Raw genomic sequence first — 20707 nt, forward strand, 5'->3', positions numbered from 1 at the left:
TATATATATATATATATATATATTTTTTTTTTTTTTTTTTTTTTTTTTTATACTTTGTCGCTGTCTCCCGCGTTTGCGAGGTAGCGCAAGGAAACAGACGAAAGAAATGGCCCAACCCCCCCCCCCCATACACATGTACATACACACGTCCACACACGCAAATATACATACCTACACAGCTTTCCATGGTTTACCCCAGACGCTTCACATGCCTTGATTCAATCCACTGACAGCACGTCAAACCCTGTATACCACATCGCTCCAATTCACTCTATTCCTTGCCCTCCTTTCACCCTCCTGCATGTTCAGGCCCCGATCACACAAAATCTTTTTCACTCCATCTTTCCACCTCCAATTTGGTCTCCCTCTTCTCCTCGTTCCCTCCACCTCCGACACATATATCCTCTTGGTCAATCTTTCCTCACTCATTCTCTCCATGTGCCCAAACCATTTCAAAACACCCTCTTCTGCTCTCTCAACCACGCTCTTTTTATTTCCACACATCTCTCTTACCCTTACGTTACTTACTCGATCAAACCACCTCACACCACACATTGTCCTCAAACATCTCATTTCCAGCACCTCCATCCTCCTGCGCACAACTCTATCCATAGCCCACGCCTCGCAACCATACAACATTGTTGGAACCACTATTCCTTCAAACATACCCATTTTTGCTTTCCGAGATAATGTTCTCGACTTCCACACATTTTTCAAGGCTCCCAAAATTTTCGCCCCCTCCCCCACCCTATGATCCACTTCCGCTTCCATGGTTCCATCCGCTGACAGATCCACTCCCAGATATCTAAAACACTTCACTTCCTCCAGTTTTTCTCCATTCAAACTCACCTCCCAATTGACTTGACCCTCAACCCTACTGTACCTAATAACCTTGCTCTTATTCACATTTACTCTTAACTTTCTTCTTCCACACACTTTACCAAACTCAGTCACCAGCTTCTGCAGTTTCTCACATGAATCAGCCACCAGCGCTGTATCATCAGCGAACAACAACTGACTCACTTCCCAAGCTCTCTCATCCCCAACAGACTTCATACTTGCCCCTCTTTCCAGGACTCTTGCATTTACCTCCCTAACAACCCCATCCATAAACAACCAAAATATGCGAGCACTTGTGTACCAAAGACGTCATAACTCTGCCTCTACTGAATATGAGTATACATACTTATTGTTCTAAGTCTTTTATCTCATTCTTGTACCTCCCCTAACGATGCAGTCACACAAAATTACAATTGGGACTTGTCATGTTTCATTTTTCCTTGTGATTATTTCCACACATATATATATATATATATATATATATATATATATATATATATATATATATATATATATATATATATATATATATATATTATCCCTGGGGATAGGGGAGAAAGAATACTTCCCACGTATTCCCTGCGTGTCGTAGAAGGCGACTAAAAGGGAAGGGAGCGGGGGGCTGGAAATCCTCCCCTCTCGTTTTTTTTTTTTTTTTTTTTTTTTTTTTTTTTTTTTTTTCCAAAAGAAGGAACAGAGAAGGGGGCCAGGTGAGGGTATTCCCTCAAAGGCCCAGTCCTCTGTTCTTAACGCTACCTCGCTATTGCGGGAAATGGCGAATAGTATGGAAAAGAAAAGGAAACGTGTATGTATATATATATATATATATATATATATATATATGATCCCTGGGGATAGGGGAGAAAGAATACTTCCCACGTATTCCCTGCGTGTCGTAGAAGGCGACTAAAAGGGGAGGGAGCGGGGGGCTGGAAATCCTCCCCTCTCGTTTTTTTTTTAATTTTCCAAAAGAAGGAACAGAGAATTGGGCCAGGTGAGGGTATTCCCTCAAGGCCCAGTCCTCTGTTCTTAACGCTACCTCGCTAATGCGGGAAATGGCGAATAGTTTGAAAAAGAAAAGAATATATATATATATATATATATATATATATATATATATATGTGTGTTTTTTTTTTTTTTCCAAAAGAAGGAACAGAGAAGAGGGCCAGGTGGGGATATTCCCTCAAGGGCCCAGTCCTCTGTTCTTAACGCTACCTCGCTATCGCGGGAAATGGCGAATAGTATAAAAAAAAAAAAAATATATATATATATATATATATATATATATATATATATATATATATATATATATATATATATTATCCCTGGGGATAGGGGAGAAAGAATACTTCCCACGTATTCCCTGCGTGTCGTAGAAGGCGACTAAAAGGGGAGGGAGCGGGGGGCTGGAAATCCTCCCCTCTCGTTTTTTTTTTAATTTTCCAAAAGAAGGAACAGAGAATTGGGCCAGGTGAGGGTATTCCCTCAAGGCCCAGTCCTCTGTTCTTAACGCTACCTCGCTAATGCGGGAAATGGCGAATAGTTTGAAAGAAAAAAAGAAATATATATAAAAATAAGAGGGGAGGATTTCCAGCCCCCGCTCCCTCCCCTTTTAGTCGTCTTCTACGACACGCAGGGAATACGTGGGAAGTATTCTTTCTCCCTCGTTTTTTTTTTTAACTTTCCAGAAGAAGGAACAGAGAAGGGGGCCAGGTAAGGATATTCCCTCAGAGCCCAGTCCTCTGTTCTTAATGCTACCTTGCTAATGCGGGAAACGGCGAAGTTTGAAAAAAAAAAAAAGAAAAAAAAATATATATATCCCTGGGGATAGGGGAGAAAGAATACTTCCCACGTATTCCCTGCATGTCGTAGAAGGCGACTAAAAGGGGAGGGAGCGGGTGGCTGGAAATCCTCCCCTCTCTTTTTTTTTAATTTTCCAAAAGAAGGAACAGAGAAGGGGCCCAGGTGAGGATATTCCCTCAAGGGCCGAGTCCTTTGTTCTTAACGCTACCTCACTGACGCGGAAAATGGCAAATAGTATGAAAAAAAAATATATATGGGGAGAAAGAATACTTCCCACGTATTCCCTGCGTGTTGTAGAAGGCGACTAAAAGGGAAGGGAGTGGGGGGCTGGAAATCCTCCCCTCTCTTTTTTTTTTCCCCAAAAGAAGGAACAGTGAAGGGGGCCAGGTGAGGATATTCCCTCAAAGGCCCACTCCTCTGTTCTTAACGCTACCTCACTAATGCGGGAAATGGCGAATAGTATGAAGAAGATGATATGGAGTGAGTATTTTGAGTTTGTTGAATGTATTTGGTGATAGAGTGGCAGATACAGGTGTTTTGTTTGGGGTGGTGTGCTAAGTGAGAGGGTCAAAGAGAATTCTACGGTAAACAGAGAAGAGGTAATGAAAGCTTTGCAGAAGATGAAAGCCGGCAAGGCAGCGAGTTTGGATGGTATTGCAGTGGAAGTTATCAACAAAGGGGGGTGACTGTATTGTTGATTGGTTGATAAAGATATTCAGTGTATGTATGAATCATAGTGAAGCCTGGGGAGTGGCAGAATGCATGCATAATGGTACTGTACAAAGGCAAAGGGGATAAAGGTGAGTGTTCAAACTACAAAGGCATAAGTTTGTTGAGTATTCCTGGGTATATGGGACAGTATTAACTGAGAAGGTTAAGGCATGCACAGACCATCAGATTGGGGAAGAGCATTGTGGTTTCAGAAGTGGTAGAGGATGTGTGGATCAGGTGTTTGCTTTGAAAAATGTATGTGAGAAATACTTGGAAAAACAGATGAATTTGTATGTAGCATTTATGGATCTGGAGAGGGCATATGATAGGGTTGATAGAGATGCTTTGTGGAAGGTATTATGAGTATATGAGGTGGGATGTAAGTTGCTAGAAGCAGTGAAAAGTTTTTATCGAGGATGTAAGGCATGTGTACAAGTAGGAAGAGAGTGATTGGTTCCCGGTGAATGTCGGTTTGCGGCAAGGGTGCATGATGTCTCTATGATTGTTTAATTTGTTTAAGGATGGGGTGGTTAGGGAGGTGAATGCAAGAGTTTTGGAGAGAGGGGCAAGTATTCAGTCTGTTATGGATGAGAGGGCCTGGGAAGTGAGTCAGTTGTTGTTCACTGATGATACAGCATTGGTGGTTGATTTGGGTGATAAAATGCAGAGGTCCGTGACTGAGTTTGGTAAAGTGTGTGAAAGGAGAAAATTGAGAATGAATGTGAATAAGAGCAAGGTTATTAGGTTAAGTAGGGATCAGGGACAAGTTGATTGGGAGGTAAGTTTGAATGGAGAAAAACTGGAGGAAGTGAAGTGTCTTAGATGTCTGGGAGTGGACTTAGCAGCAGACAGAACCATGGAAGAGGAAGTGAGTCACTGGGTGGGGGAGGGGGCGAAGGTTCTGAGAGCGTTGTAGAATGTGTGGAAGGCTAGAACGTTATCTCGGAGAGCAAAAATAGGTATGTTTGAAGGAATAGCGGCTCCAACAATGTTATATGGATGCGAGGCATGGGCTATAGATAGGGTTGTGCAAAGGAGGGTGGATGTGTTAGAAATGAAATGTTTGAGAACAGTATGTGGTGTGAGGTGGTTTGATCGAGTAAGTAATGAAAGAGTAAGAGAGATGTGTGGTAAAATAATAAAAATAGTGTGGTTGAAAGAGCAGAAGAGGGTGTGTTGAAATGGTTTGGACACATGGAAAGAATGAGTGAGGAAAGGCTGACAAAGAGGATATATGTATCAGAGGTGTAGGGAGCAAGGAGAAGCGGGAGACGAAATTGGAGGTGTAAACTTTGATCGATCGGGGCCTGAACACACAGGAGGGTGAAAGGCGTGCAAGGAATAGAATGAATTGGAATGATGTGGTGTGCCGGGGTCGATGTGCTGTCAATGGATCGAACCAGGGCATGTGAAGCATCTGTGGTTAACCATGGAAAAGTCAGTGGGGCCTGGATGTGGAAAGGGAGCTGTGGTTTCAGTGCATTACACATGATAGCTAGAGACTGAGTGTGAACGAATGTAGCCTTTTTTTATGTCTTTTCCTGGCGCTACCACCCTGGATCGGGAAGGGGGATGCTATTTCATGTGTGGTGGGGTGGCGACAGAAATGGATGAAGGCAGCAAGTATGAATATGTACATGTGTATATATGTATATACATGTATGTATATGTTGGTATATGTATATGTTGGTACATGTATATGTATACGTGCATGTATGGGTGTTTATGCGAGGTAGCGCAAGGAAACAGACGAAAGAATAGCCCAACCCACCCACATCCACATATATATATATATACACGTCCACACACATATATAAATAACTATACATCTCAACGTATACATATATATACACACACAGATATATACATATATACACATGTACATAATTCATACTGCCTGCCTTTATTCATTCCCATCACCACCCCGCCACAAATGAAATAACAACCCCCTCCCCCCGCATGAGCGCGAGGTAGCGCTAAGAAAATACAAAGGCCAAATTCGTTTACACTCAGTCTCTAGCTGTCATATATAATGCACCGAAACCACAGCTCCCTTTCCACATCCAGGCCCCACAAAACTTTCCATGGTTTATCCCAGACGCTTCACATGCCCTGGTTCAATCCACTGACAGCACGTCGACCCCAGTATACCACATCGTTCCAATTCACTCTATTCCTTGCACGCCTTTCATCCTCCTGCATGTTCAGGCCCCGATCAATCAAAATCTTTTTCACTCCATCTCCAATATATATATATATATATATATATATATATATATATATATATATATATATATATATATATATATATATATATTATTTATATTTTATTTATTTTGCTTTGTCGCTGTCTCCCGCGTTTGCGAGGTAGCGCAAGGAAACAGACGAAAGGAATGGCCCAACCCACCCCCATACACAATCTATATACAAACACGTCCACACACACAAATATACATACCTATACATCTCAATGTACACATATATATACACACAATGACACATACATATATACCCATGCACACAATTCACACTGTCAGCCTTTATTCATTCCCATCGCCACCTCGCCACACATAGAATACCATCCCCCTCCCCCCTCATGTCTGCGAGGTAGCACTAGGAAAAGACAACAAAGGCCCCATTCGTTCACACTCAGTCTCTAGCTGTCATGCAATAATGCCCGAAACCACAGCTCCCTTTCCACATCCAGGCCCCACACAACTTTCCATGGTTTACCCCAGACGCTTCACATGCCCTGATTCAATCCACTGACAGCACGTCAACCCCGGTATACCCCATCGATCCAATTCACTCTATTCCTTGCCCTCCTTTCACCCTCCTGCATGTTCAGGCCAATACACAAAATCTTTTTCACTCCATCTTTCCACCTCCAATTTGGTCTCCCACTTCTCCTCGTTCCCTCCACCTCCGACACATATATCCTCTTGGTCAATCTTTCCTCACTCATTCTCTCCATGTGCCCAAACCATTTCAAAACACCCTCTTCTGCTCTTTCAACCACGCTCTTTTTATTTCCACACATCTCTCTTACCCTTACATTACTTACTCGATCAAACCACCTCACACCACACATTGTCCTCAGACATCTCATTTCCAGCACATCCACCCTCCTGCGCACAACTCTATCCATAGCCCACGCCTCGCAACCATACAACATTGTTGGAACCACTATTCCTTCAAACATACCCATTTTTGCTTTCCGAGATAATGTTCTCGACTTCCACACATTCTTCAAGGCTCCCAGGATTTTCACCCCCTCCCCCACCCTATGATTCACTTCCGCTTCCATGGTTCCATCCGCTGCCAGATCCACTCCCAGATATCTAAAACACTTTACTTCCTCCAGTTTTTCTCCATTCAAACTTACCTCCCAATTGACTTGACCCTCAACCCTACTGTACCTAATAACCTTGCTCTTATTCACATTTACTCTCAACTTTCTTCTTTCACACACTTTCCCAAACTCAGTCACCAGCTTCTGCAGTTTCTCACATGAATCAGTCACCAGCGCTGTATCATCAGCGAACAACAACTGACTCACTTCCCAAGCTCTCTCATCCACAACAGACTGCATACTTGCCCCTCTTTCCAAAACTCTTGCATTCACCTCCCTAACAACCCCATCCATAAACAAATTAAACAACCATGGAGACATCACACACCCGTGCCGAAAACCTACATTCACTGAGAACCAATCACTTTCCTCTCTTCCTACACATACACATGCCTTACATCCTCAATAAAAATTTTTCACAGCTTCTAACAACTTGCCTCCCACACCATATATTCTTAGTACCTTCCACAGAGCATCTCTATCAACTCTTTCATATGCCTTCTCCAGATCCATAAATGCTACATACAAATCCATTTGCTTTTCTAGGTATTTCTCGCATACATTCTTCAAAGCAAACACCTGATCCACACATCCTCTACCACTTCTGAAACCACACTGCTCTTCCCCAATCTGATGCTCTGTACATGCCTTCACCTTCTCAATCAATACCCTCCCATATAACTTACCAGGAATACTCAACAAACTTATACCTCTGTAATTTGAGCACTCACTCTTATCCTCTTTGCCTTTGTACAATGGTACTACGCAAGCATTCTGCCAATCCTCAGACACCTCACCATGAATCATTTTTTTTTTGCTTTGTCGCTGTCTCCCACGTTTGCGAGGTAGCGCAAGGAAACAGACGAAAGAAATGGCCCAACCCACCCCCATACACATGTATATACATACGTCCACACACGCAAATATACATACCTACACAGCTTTCCATGGTTTACCCCAGACGCTTCACATGCCTTGATTCAATCCACTGACAGCACGTCACCCCCGGTATACCACATCGCTCCAATTCACTCTATTCCTTGCCCTCCTTTCACCCTCCTGCATGTTCAGGCCCCGATCACACAAAATCTTTTTCACTCCATCTTTCCACCTCCAATTTGGTCTCCCTCTTCTCCTCGTTCCCTCCACCTCCGACACATATATCCTCTTGGTCAATCTTTCCTCACTCATTCTCTCCATGTGCCCAAACCATTTCAAAACACCCTCTTCTGCTCTCTCAACCACGCTCTTTTTATTTCCACATATCTCTCTTACCCTTATGTTACTTACTCGATCAAACCACCTCACACCACACATTGTCCTCAAACATCTCATTTCCAGCACATCCATCCTCCTGCGCACAACTCTATCCATAGCCCACGCCTCGCAACCATACAACATTGTTGGAACCACTATTCCTTCAAACATACCCATTTTTGCTTTCCGAGATAATGTTCTCGACTTCCACACATTCTTCAAGGCTCCCAGAATTTTTGCCCCCTCCCCCACCCTATGATCCACTTCCGCTTCCATGGTTCCATCCACTGCCAGATCCACTCCCAGATATCTAAAACACTTCACTTCCTCCAGTTTTTCTCCATTCAAACTCACCTCCCAATTGACTTGACCCTCAACCCTACTGTACCTAATAACCTTGCTCTTATTCACATTTACTCTTAACTTTCTTCTTTCACACACTTTACCAAACTCAGTCACCAGCTTCTGCAGTTTCTCACATGAATCAGCCACCAGCGCTGTATCATCAGCGAACAACAACTGACTCACTTCCCAAGCTCTCTCATCCCCAACAGACTTCATACTTGCCCCTCTTTCCAAAACTCTTGCATTCACCTCCCTAAAAACCCCATCCATAAACACATTAAACAACCATGGAGACATCACACACCCGTGCCGAAAACCTACATTCACTGAGAACCAATCACTTTCCTCTCTTCCTACACGTACACATGCCTTACATCCTCGATAAAAACTTTTCACTGCTTCTAACAACTTGCCTCCCACACCATATATTCTTAATACCTTCCACAGAGCATCTCTATCAACTCTATCATATGCCTTCTCCAGATCCATAAATTCTACATACAAATCCATTTGCTTTTCTAAGTATTTCTCACATACATTCTTCAAAGCAAACACCTGATCCACACATCTTCTACCACTTCTGAAACCACACTGCTCTTCCCCAATCTGATGCTCTGTACATGCCTTCACCCTCTCAATCAATACCCTCCCATATAATTTACCAGGAATACTCAACAAACTTATACCTCTGTAATTTGAGCACTCACTCTTATCCCCTTTGCCTTTGTACAATGGCACTATGCACGCATTCCGCGAATCCTCAGGCACCTCACCATGAGTCATACATACATTAAATAACCTTACCAACCAGTCAACAATACAGTCACCCCCTTTTTTAATAAATTCCACTGCAATACCATCCAAACCTGCTGCCCTGCCGGCTTTCATCTTCCGCAAAGCTTTTACTACCTCTTCTCTGTTTACCAAATCATTTTCCCTAACCCTCTCACTTTGCACACCACCTCGACCAAAACACCCTATATCTGCCTCTATCATCAAACACATTCAACAAACCTTCAAAATACTCACTCCATCTCCTTCTCACATCACCACTACTTGTTATCACTTCCCCATTTGCGCCCTTCACTGAAGTTCCCATTTGCTCCCTTGTCTTACGCACTTTATTTACCTCCTTCCAGAACATCTTTTAATTCTCCCTAACATTTAATGATACTCTCTCACCCCAACTCTCATTTGCCCTTTTTTTCACCTCTAGCACCTTTCTCTTGACCTCCTGTCTCTTTCTTTTATACATCTCCCACTCACTTGCATTTTTTCTCTGCAAAAATCGTCCAAATGCCTGTCTCTTCTCCTTCACTAATAATCTTACTTCTTCATCCCACCACTCACTACCCTTTCTAATCAACCCACCTCCCACTCTTCTCATGCCACAAGCATCTTTTGCGCAATCCATCACTGATTCCCTAAATACATCCCATTCCTCCCCCACTCCCCTTACTTCCATTGTTCTCACCTTTTTCCATTCTGTACTCAGTCTCTCCTGGTACTTCCTCACACAAGTCTCCTTCCCAAGCTCACTTACTCTCACCACCCTCTTCACCCCAACATTCACTCTTCTTTTCTGAAAACCCATACAAATCTTCACCTTAGCCTCCACAAGATAATGATCAGACATCCCTCCAGTTGCACCTCTTAGCACATTAACATCCAAAAGTCTCTCTTTCGCACGCCTGTCAATTAACACGTAATCCAATAACGCTTTCTGGCCATCTCTCCTACTTACATACGTATACTTATGTATATCTCGCTTTTTAAACCAGGTATTCCCAATCACCAGTCCTTTTTCAGCACATAAATCTACAAGCTCTTCACCATTTCCATTTACAACACTGAACACCCCATGTATACCAATTATTCCCTCAACTGCCACATTACTCACCTTTGCATTAAAATCACCCATCACTATAACCCAGTATCGTGCATCAAAACCACTAACACACTCATTCAGCTGCTCCCAAAACACTTGCCTCTCATGATCTTTCTTCTCATGCCCAGGTGCATATGCACCAATAATCACCCATCTCTCTCCATCAACTTTCAGTTTTACCCATATTAATCGAGAATTTACTTTCTTACATTCTATCGCATACTCCCACAACTCCTGTTTCAGGAGTACTGCTACTCCTTCCCTTGCTCTTGTCCTCTCACTAACCCCTGACTTTACTCCCAAGACATTCCCAAACCACTCTTCCCCTTTACCCTTGAGCTTCGTTTCACTAAGAGCCAAAACATCCAAGTTCCTTTCCTCAAACATACTACCTATCTCTCCTTTTTTCACATCTTGGTTACATCCACACACATTTAGACACCCCAGTCTGAGCCTTCGAGGAGGATGAGCATTCCCCGCATGACTCCTTCTGTTTCCCATTTTAGAAAGTTAAAAAATACAAGGAGGGGAGGATTTCTGGCCCCCGCTCCCGTCCCCTCTAGTCGCCTTCTACGACACCTATATATATATATATATATATATATATATATATATATATATATATATATATATATATATCTTTTTCTTTCTTTTAAACTATTCGCCATTTCCCGTGTTAGCGAGGTAGCGTTAAGAACAGAGGACTGGGCCTTTTTTGGAATATCCTCACCTGGCCCCCTCTGTTCCTTCTTTTGGAAAATGAAAAAAAAAAAAGAGAGGGGAGGATTTCCAGCCCCCCGCTCCCTCCCCTTTTAGTCGCCTTCTACGACACGCAGGGAATACGTGGGAAGTATTCTTAATCCCCTATCCCTAGGGATATATATATATATATATATATATATATATATATATATATATATCCCTGGGGATAGGGGAGAAAGAATACTTCCCACGTATTCCCTGCGTGTCGTAGAAGGCGACTAAAAGGGAAGGGAGCGGGGGGCTGGAAATCCTCCCCTCGTTTTTTTTTTTTTTTTTTTTTTTTTTTTTTTTTTTTTTTTTTTTTTTTCCAAAGAAGGAACAGAGAAGGGGGCCAGATGAGGATATTCCCTTAAAGGCCCAGTCCTCTGTTCTTAACGCTACCTCGCTAATGCGGGAAATGGCGAATAGTATGAAAGAAAAAGATATATATATATATATATATATATATATATATATATATATAGGTGCAAGAGGTGAAAAAGAGGGCATATGAGAGTTGGGGTGAGAGAGTATTAATAAATTTTAGGGAGAATTAAAAGATGTTTTGGAAGGAGGTAAATAAAGTGCGTAAGACAAGGGAGCAAATGGGAACTTCAGTGAAGGGGCTAATGGGGAGGTGATAAGTAGTGGTGATGTGAGAAGGAGATGGAGTGAGTATTTTGAAGGTTTGTTGAATGTGTTTGACGATAGAGTGGCAGATATAGGGTGTTTTGGTTGAGGTGGTGTGCAAAGTGAGAGGGTTAGGGAAAATGATTTGGTAAACAGAGAAGAGGTAGTAAAAGCGTTGCAGAAGATGAAAGCTGGCAAGGCAGGAGGTTTGGATGGTATTGCAGTGGAATTTATTAAAAAAGGGGGTGACTGTATTGTTGACAGGTTGGTAAGGTTATTTAATGTATGTATGATTCATGGTGAGGTGCCTGAGGATTGGCGGAATGCTTGCGTAGTACCATTGTACAGAGGCAAAGGGGATAATAGTGAGTGCTCAAATTACAGAGGTATAAGTCTGTTGAGTATTCCTGGTAAATTATATGGGAGGGTATTGATTGAGAGGGTGAAGGCATGTACAGAGCATCAGATTGGGGAAGAGCACTGTGGTTTCAAAAGTGGTAGAGGATGTGTGGATCAGGTGTTTGCTTTGAAGAATGTATGTGAGAAATACTTAGAAAAGCAAATGGATTTGTATGTAGCATTTATGGATCTGGAGAAGGCATTTGATAGAGTTGATAGAGATGCTCTGTGGAAGGTATTAAGAATATATGGTGTGGGAGGCAAGTTGTTAGAAGCAGTGAAAAGTTTTTATCGAGGATGTAAGGCATGTGTACGTGTAGGAAGAGAGGAAAGTGATTGGTTCTCAGTGAATGTAGGTTTGCGGCAGGGGTGTATGATGTCTCCATGGTTGTTTAATTTGTTTATGGATGGGGTTGTTAGGGAGGTGAATGAAAGAGTTTTGAAAGATGGGCAAGTATGCAGTCTGTTGTGGATGAGAGAGCTTGGGAAGTGAGTCAGTTGTTGTTTGCTGATGATACAGCGCTGGTGGCTGATTCATGTGAGAAACTGCAGAAGCTGGTGACTGAGTTTGGTAAAGTGTGTGAAAGAAGAAAGTTAAGAGTAAATGTGAATGAGAGCAAGGTTATTAGGTACAGTAGGGTTGAGGGTTAAGTCAACTGGGAGGTAAGTTTGAATGGAGAAAAACTGGAGGAAGTAAAGTGTTTTAGATATCTGGGAGTGGATCTGGCAGCGGATGGAACAATGGAAGCGGAAGTGAATCATAGGGTGGGTGGGTGGGTGGGTGGGTGGGTGGGTGGGGGTGGGGGGGGGCAAAAATTCTGGGAGCCTTGAAGAATGTTTGGAAGTCGAGAACATTATCTGGAAAAGTAAAAATGGGTAAGTTTGAAGGAATAGTGGTTCCAACAATGTTGTATGGCTGCGAGGCGTGGGCTATGGATAGAGTTGTGCGTAGGAGGGTGGATGTGCTGGAAATGAGATGTTTGAGGATAATATGTGGTGTGAGGTGGTTTGATCGAGTAAGTAATGTAAGGGTAAGAGAGATGTGTGGAAATAAAAAGAGTGTGGTTGAGAGAGCAGAAGAGGGTGTTTTGAAATGGTTTGGTCACATGGAGAGAATGAGTGAGGAAAGATTGACCAAGAGGATATATATGTCAGAGGTGGAGGGAACGAGGAGAAGTGGGAGACCAAATTGGAGGTGGAAAGATGGAGTGAAAAAGAATTTGAGTGATCGGGGCCTGAACATGCAGGAGAGTGAAAGGCGTGCAAGGAATAGAGTGAATTGGAACGATGTGGTATATCGGGGTCGACGTGCTGTCAATGGATTGAACCAGGGCATGTGAAGCGTCTGGGGTAAACCATGGAAAGTTGTGTGGGGCCTGGATGTGGAAGGGGAGCTGTGGTTTCGGTGCATTATTACATGACAGCAAGAGACTGAGTGTGAACGAATGGGGCCATTGTTGTCTTTTCCTAGCACTAATTCGCACACATGAGGGGGGAGGGGGTTGTTATTCCATGTGTGGCGAGGTGGTGATGGGAATAAATAAGGGCAGAAAGCATGAATTATGTACATGTGTATACATGTATATGTCTGTGTGTGTATATATATGTGTACATTGAGATGTATAGGTATGTATATTTGCGTGTGTGGATGTGTATGTATATACATGTGTATGTGGGTGGGTTGGGCCATTCTTTTGTCTGGGAGCCTTGAAGAATGTTTGGAAGTCGAGAACATTATCTGGAAAAGTAAAAATGGGTAAGTTTGAAGGAATAGTGGTTCCAACAATGTTGTATGGCTGCGAGGCGTGGGCTATGGATAGAGTTGTGCGTAGGAGGGTGGATGTGCTGGAAATGAGATGTTTGAGGATAATATGTGGTGTGAGGTGGTTTGATCGAGTAAGTAATGTAAGGGTAAGAGAGATGTGTGGAAATAAAAAGAGTGTGGTTGAGAGAGCAGAAGAGGGTGTTTTGAAATGGTTTGGTCACATGGAGAGAATGAGTGAGGAAAGATTGACCAAGAGGATATATATGTCAGAGGTGGAGGGAACGAGGAGAAGTGGGAGACCAAATTGGAGGTGGAAAGATGGAGTGAAAAAGAATTTGAGTGATCGGGGCCTGAACATGCAGGAGAGTGAAAGGCGTGCAAGGAATAGAGTGAATTGGAACGATGTGGTATATCGGGGTCGACGTGCTGTCAATGGATTGAACCAGGGCATGTGAAGCGTCTGGGGTAAACCATGGAAAGTTGTGTGGGGCCTGGATGTGGAAGGGGAGCTGTGGTTTCGGTGCATTATTACATGACAGCAAGAGACTGAGTGTGAACGAATGGGGCCAAAGTAAAATAAATATATAAATTTTTTTTTTTTTTTGCTTTGTCGCTGTCTCCCGCGTTTGTGAGGTAGCGCAAGGAAACAGACGAAAGAGATGGCCTAACCCACCCCCATGCACATGTATATACATACGTCCACAAACGCAAATATACATACCTACACAGCTTTCCATGGTTTACCCAGACGCTTCACATGCCCTGATTCAATCCACTGACAGCACGTCAACCTCGGTATACCACATCGATCCAATTCACTCTATTCCTTGCCCTCCTTTCACCCTCCTGCATATTCAGGCCCCGATCACACAAAATCTTTTTCACTCCATCTTTCCACCTCCAATTTGGTCTCCCACTTCTCGTTCCCTCCACCTCCGACACATATATCCTCTTGGTCAATCTTTCCTCACTCATTCTCTCCATGTGCCCAAACCATTTCAAAACACCCTCTTCTGCTCTCTCAACCACACTCTTTTTATTTCCACACATCTCTCTTACCCTTACATACTTACTCGATCAAACCACCTCACACCACACATTGTCCTCAAACATCTCATTTCCAGCACATCTATCCTCCTGCGCACAACTCTATCCATAGCACACACCTCGCAACCATACAACATATTCAACAATATATATATATTGGCCCCCTTCAACAATGTTCCCATTTGTTCTCCTGTCTTATGCACTTCATTTACCTCCTTCCAAAACATCTTTTTATTCTCCCTAAAATTTAATGATACTCTCTCACCCCAACTCTCATTTGCCCTCTTTTTCACCTCTTGGACCTTTCTCTTGACCTCCTGTCCCTTTGTTTTATACGTCTCCCAATCATTTGCACTACTTCCCTGCAAAAATCGTCCAAATGCCTCTCTCTTCTCTTTCACTAACAATCTTACTTCTTCATCGCACCATTCACTACCCTTTCTAATCTGCCCACCTCCCAACTTTCCCATGCCACAGGCATCTTTTGCACAAGCCATCACTGCTTCCTTAAATACCTTCCACACTCCCACTATTTCATGTGTGTCATGGTGGCAACAGAAATGGATGAAGGCAGCAAATATGAATATGTACATGTGTATATCTCTGTGTATGTATATGTATGTATACACTGAAATGTATAAGTATGTATATGTGCGTGTGTGGGTGTTTATGTAAATATATGCGTATGTGGGTGGGTTGGGCCATCCTTGTCTGTTTCCTTGTGCTACCTCACTAATGCAGGAGACGTCGATTAAGTATAAATAAATATAATCTTTCTTTCTTTCAAACTATTCGCCATTTCCCGCATTAGCGAGGTAGCGTTAAGAACAGAGGACTGGGCCTTGAGGGAATACCCTCACCTGGCCCAATTCTCTGTTCCTTCTTTTGGAAAATTAAAAAAAAAACGAGAGGGGAGGATTTCCAGCCCCCCGCTCCCTCCCCTTTTAGTCGCCTTCTACGACACGCAGGGAATACGTGGGAAGTATTCTTTCTCCCCTATCCCCAGGGATCAAATATAATCTATACATACATATACATACAAAGACATATACAAATATACACATACATATACACATGATCATTCATATACATACACATACACCGCCATATACATATAAACCCATACTTGCCTTCCTTCATCCACTAGCGGTTCCACTCTGCCGAACAGGAAAGAAGCATTGCCATTCTCTGCATCAGCAAGGTAGCGCCTGGAAAACAGACAAAAAAGGCCACATTTTTTCACACTCACTCTCTAGCTGTCATGTGTAATGCACCAAAACCATAACTCCCTATCCACATCCAGGCTCCACAGATCTTTCCATGGTTTACCCCAAATATTTCACATGCCCTGGTTCAGTCCATTGACAGCACATATCATGGTATACCACATGATTCCAATTCACTCTGTTCCTTGCACACCTCTCACCCTCCTGCATATTCAGGCCCCAATAGCTCAAAATCTTTTTCACTCCATCCTTCCACCTCCAATTTGGTCTCCCATTTCTCCTTGTTCCCTCCACCTCTGACACATATATCCTCTTTGTCAACCTTTCCTCACTCATTCTTTCCATATGTACAAACCATTTCAACACACCCTCTTCAGCTATCTCAACCACACTCTTTTTATTACCACACATCTCTCTTACTCTTTCATTACTTAATCAATCAAACCACCTCACACCATATACTGTCCTCAAACATTTCTTTTCCAATACATCTACCCTCCTCTGTACAACCCTATCTATTGCCTATGCCTCACAACCATATAAAATTGTTGAAACTACAATTCCTTCAAATATACCAATTTTCGCTCTCCTAGATAACATTCTCTCTTTCCGCACAATCTCCATCACTCCCAGAACCTTCACCCCATCCCCAACCCTATGACTCACTTCCACTTCCAGGTTTCCATTTGCTGCCATGTCCATTCCATGATATCTAAAACTCTTCACTTCCTCCAATTTTTCTCCATTCAGACTTACCTCCCAAAAAACTTGTTCCTCAACCCTGTTGAAACTAATAACTTGGTTTTTATTCACATTTACCCTCAACTTTCTCCTTTCACACACTCTGCCAAACTCAGTTACAAAGTTTTGCAGTTTCTTACTCAAATCAGCCATCAATGCTGTACCATCAGCAAGCAACAACTGACTCAATTATCAGGACCTCTCGTCCCTAGCAGACTGCAAACTCACCTCTCTTTCCAAAACTCTTGCATTTCCCTTCCTCACTATCCTATCCATAAATAATTTAAATAATCATGGTGACATTCACCAAGTATAGTCAACAAACTTACACCTTTGTAGTTTGAACACTCACTGTTATCCCCTTTGCCTTCCTACAGTGTTACTATACATGCATTCTGCCAATCTTCAGGCACCTCAACATGATCCATACATACACTGAATATCCTTACCATCCAATCAACAACACAGTCACCCCCTTTCTAAATAAAGTCAACTGCAATACTGTCCAATCCCACCACCTAGCCACATTTCACCTTCTATAAGGTTTTCTCCACCTCTTCTCTCTTTGCCAAACCCCTCTCCATGACTCTCTCACTTCGCATATCACCCTAACTAAAACTCCCTACATCTGCCACTTTATACATGTTTAACAATCCTTCAAAATACTTTATCTCCCCCTCACTTCATCGTTACCTTCCATCATTTCCCCTTTTGCCCCTTTCACTGACATTCCCATCTGTTCTCTTGTCTTTTGCACATTATTTACCTACCAAAACATTTTATTCTCCCTAAAGTTTAATGATACTCTCTCTCCCCAACTCTCACTTGCTCTGTTTTTCAACCCTGGCACCTTCCTCTTGACCTTTTGCTTTCTCTTATACATATGCACTCCTTCCTTGTAAGTATCGCCCAAACACCTCTATTTTGTTTCATTAGGAAATTTACCTCTTCATTTCACCACTCACTGTCCTTTCTAATCTGCCCATCTCTTACCTTTTGAATGCCACTTGTATCTCTTGCACACACCATCAATGCTTCCCAAAATACCAATTCCTCATCCTATTCCCACATTTCATTTGCTCTCACCTTTTGCCATTCTACACTAAAATTCTGCTGGTATTTCTTCACACAAGTCTCCTTTCTGAGCTCACTTATGCTCTTCTCCTCGACTTGTTTCCTCTTTTTTGAAAACCTCTACACATCTTCACCCTCGCTTCCACAAGATCATGATCAGAAATCCTACCAACACATTTACATCCAAATGTCTCTCTTTTACATGCCCATCAATTAATACTTAATCTAATAATGCCTGTTGATCATCTTTCCTACTTACATATGTGTACTTGTGTATATCTCTCTAAACCAAGTATTCCCAGTCACCAGTCATTTTTCAGCACATGACTCAGGTCTTCACCATTTCCATTCATAACACTGAACACCCCAAGAAACCAATCATACCCTCAATTGTCACATTACTTACTTTCACATTTAATGTTTATATCACTGTATTGTTTTGAAACTCCAGAGTAACAACGTGTGATTGGTTAAGGGATATAGCACTTGAATTTAACCAGATCACTGATTCCCAATTCTGAGATGCTGCAAAGGTTTGAATTAAGATAGGAAATATGTTCAGAGTATAGAAAATAACAAGTACTGGAGTCAGGAGGGAAAGAGAGTTGATGTAGCATGAAATCAACAGCTTGAAGAAAGATCACTCATGGAGAAGAAAGAGGGGTAGGATATAGGTCAGAGCCCAGAGTGATAGGGTGATAGAAGGGTTAGAAAGGTACCCTTTGTGAAATGGTCTATACAAAGGTATGCTTTAATCAAGAAAGCATGCTTCCAAGAAAGAAAATTTTTGGGACTTGCATTGAAAAAAATACAGAAGCAATGATCAGTGCAAGTTCAGAGTCACACTCTCTTAAGACATGATGAGGTATGGTGTCCAGTCTAGATGCTTTGTCAGCTCTAATCTGGTAAAGTACTCTGAAGACTTTGTGCTAAGAAAACATTGAAGGCAAAGGTTCAGTGGGATGTGGTAGGGAGGGATAAATGTGGAATCATCCAAAGCAAATTTATTATCAACTGTCCACTGTGTTTTCTAAAAGTAATTGCTTCTTTCTTGTTCAGACTGGCAAACTTTGGCTATAACAAGTGAGTTTTGGGTAGCTACTGCAATATGATTCCCTAAAACATATTAATCTTAGGACTATAATTACCCATTCTCTATGATCACCAGTATGGCTTCATGAAACAAGATCCACTGGTGACATTCTTTCCTATGTCTGGTTATCATCTCTGAAAGATTTGGGGGAATACTATGCAGTTGCCCCTAACATGCAAAGCTTTTGACAGGGTGTGGCATTGGGGTCTCACTTTCAAGCTCCTCTCTTTTGGCTTCCTTCCCTCACTTTGCTCCCTCATATTTAGCTTCCTCTCAAGCTGACATGTCTTCATGGTTGTTGCTGGATCAGTCCTCCCCCCTTTCTCCATCACTAATGGTATCCCTCAAGGTTCTGTTCTGTCTAGTACCCTTTTTCTCCCTTTCTATCAACGATTTCCTTTCTTCCACAAATAACCATATGCACGCATAGGCTTACAACTCAACACTGCATTCCTCCACATCCTTCAGTTATGTCTTTTTCTCTAACTCAATCTGCAGCACATCTCAACAGCGAACGCAGACTTGGACTGCATATCTCACTGGGGTAGATGAAATTGGGCTAAGTTTAGTGCCTCCTAGACACCGTTTCTACTTACTTCTCTGTCGAAAATTATTCATCACAACTTTCCTCTCCCTTGACAGTCCTGTAATTTCACCTCTTGACTTAATGAACATATTTGGTATTACTGGGAACTCTACATGATGGATATACCTATGTCTGCCTCTACGAAACAGGAAGTCTTCTTTAGATGCTAAAATTCCTTTCCTTCCAAAAGTTGCTCCATTTATACAAGGACTGACTTGTCCTTATATGGAGTACTGCTCTCACATCTGGGGAAATTCTAGCTCTGCATCCATACTCAATAAAACTGAGTATAAAGCATTCCAACTTATTAAACTCTCCCTGGCTGATTTCAAACTTGACCCACTTGCTCCACACTGCAATATTGGTTCATTTTCCCTTTTCTATAGGTTTTACTTTGGTCTTTGCTCCTGAGACCTGACTGCTTGTGTACCACAACCACAAGCTAGACCATGCAATAATTGGCAGGCTGCTGCATCATATGATTACTATGTGGTCACTGGCAACTCAAGGGTTGGCCATTTTGATGATTATTTTATTCTCTACACCTCAAAGCTTTGGAACTCTCTCCCCTCTCATGTCTTTCCCAATAACTGACCTGAGACATTTTAAAAAGTTTTTACTTCCTCCAAAATTTGTACTTTCCCTTGTCTCTTTTTTCCCTTTTAACAGACAGACAGACAGACAGACAGACAGACAGACAGACAGACAGACAGACAGACAGACAGACAGACAGACAGACAGACAGACAGACAGACAGACAGACAGACAGACAGACAGACAGACAGACAGACAGACAGACAGACAGACAGACAGACAGACAGACAGACAGACAGACAGACAGACAGACAGACAGACAGACAGACAGACAGACAGACAGACAGACAGACAGACAGACAGACAGACAGACAGACAGACAGACAGACAGACAGACAGACAGACAGACAGACAGACAGACAGACAGACAGACAGACAGACAGACAGACAGACAGACAGACAGACAGACAGACAGACAGACAGACAGACAGACAGACAGACAGACAGACAGACAGACAGACAGACAGACAGACAGACAGACAGACAGACAGACAGACAGACAGACAGACAGACAGACAGACAGACAGACAGACAGACAGACAGACAGACAGACAGACAGACAGACAGACAGACAGACAGACAGACAGACAGACAGACAGACAGACAGACAGACA

Source organism: Panulirus ornatus, chromosome 17 (assembly GCF_036320965.1).
Source record: "Panulirus ornatus isolate Po-2019 chromosome 17, ASM3632096v1, whole genome shotgun sequence".
Classification (NCBI taxonomy): domain Eukaryota; kingdom Metazoa; phylum Arthropoda; class Malacostraca; order Decapoda; family Palinuridae; genus Panulirus; species Panulirus ornatus.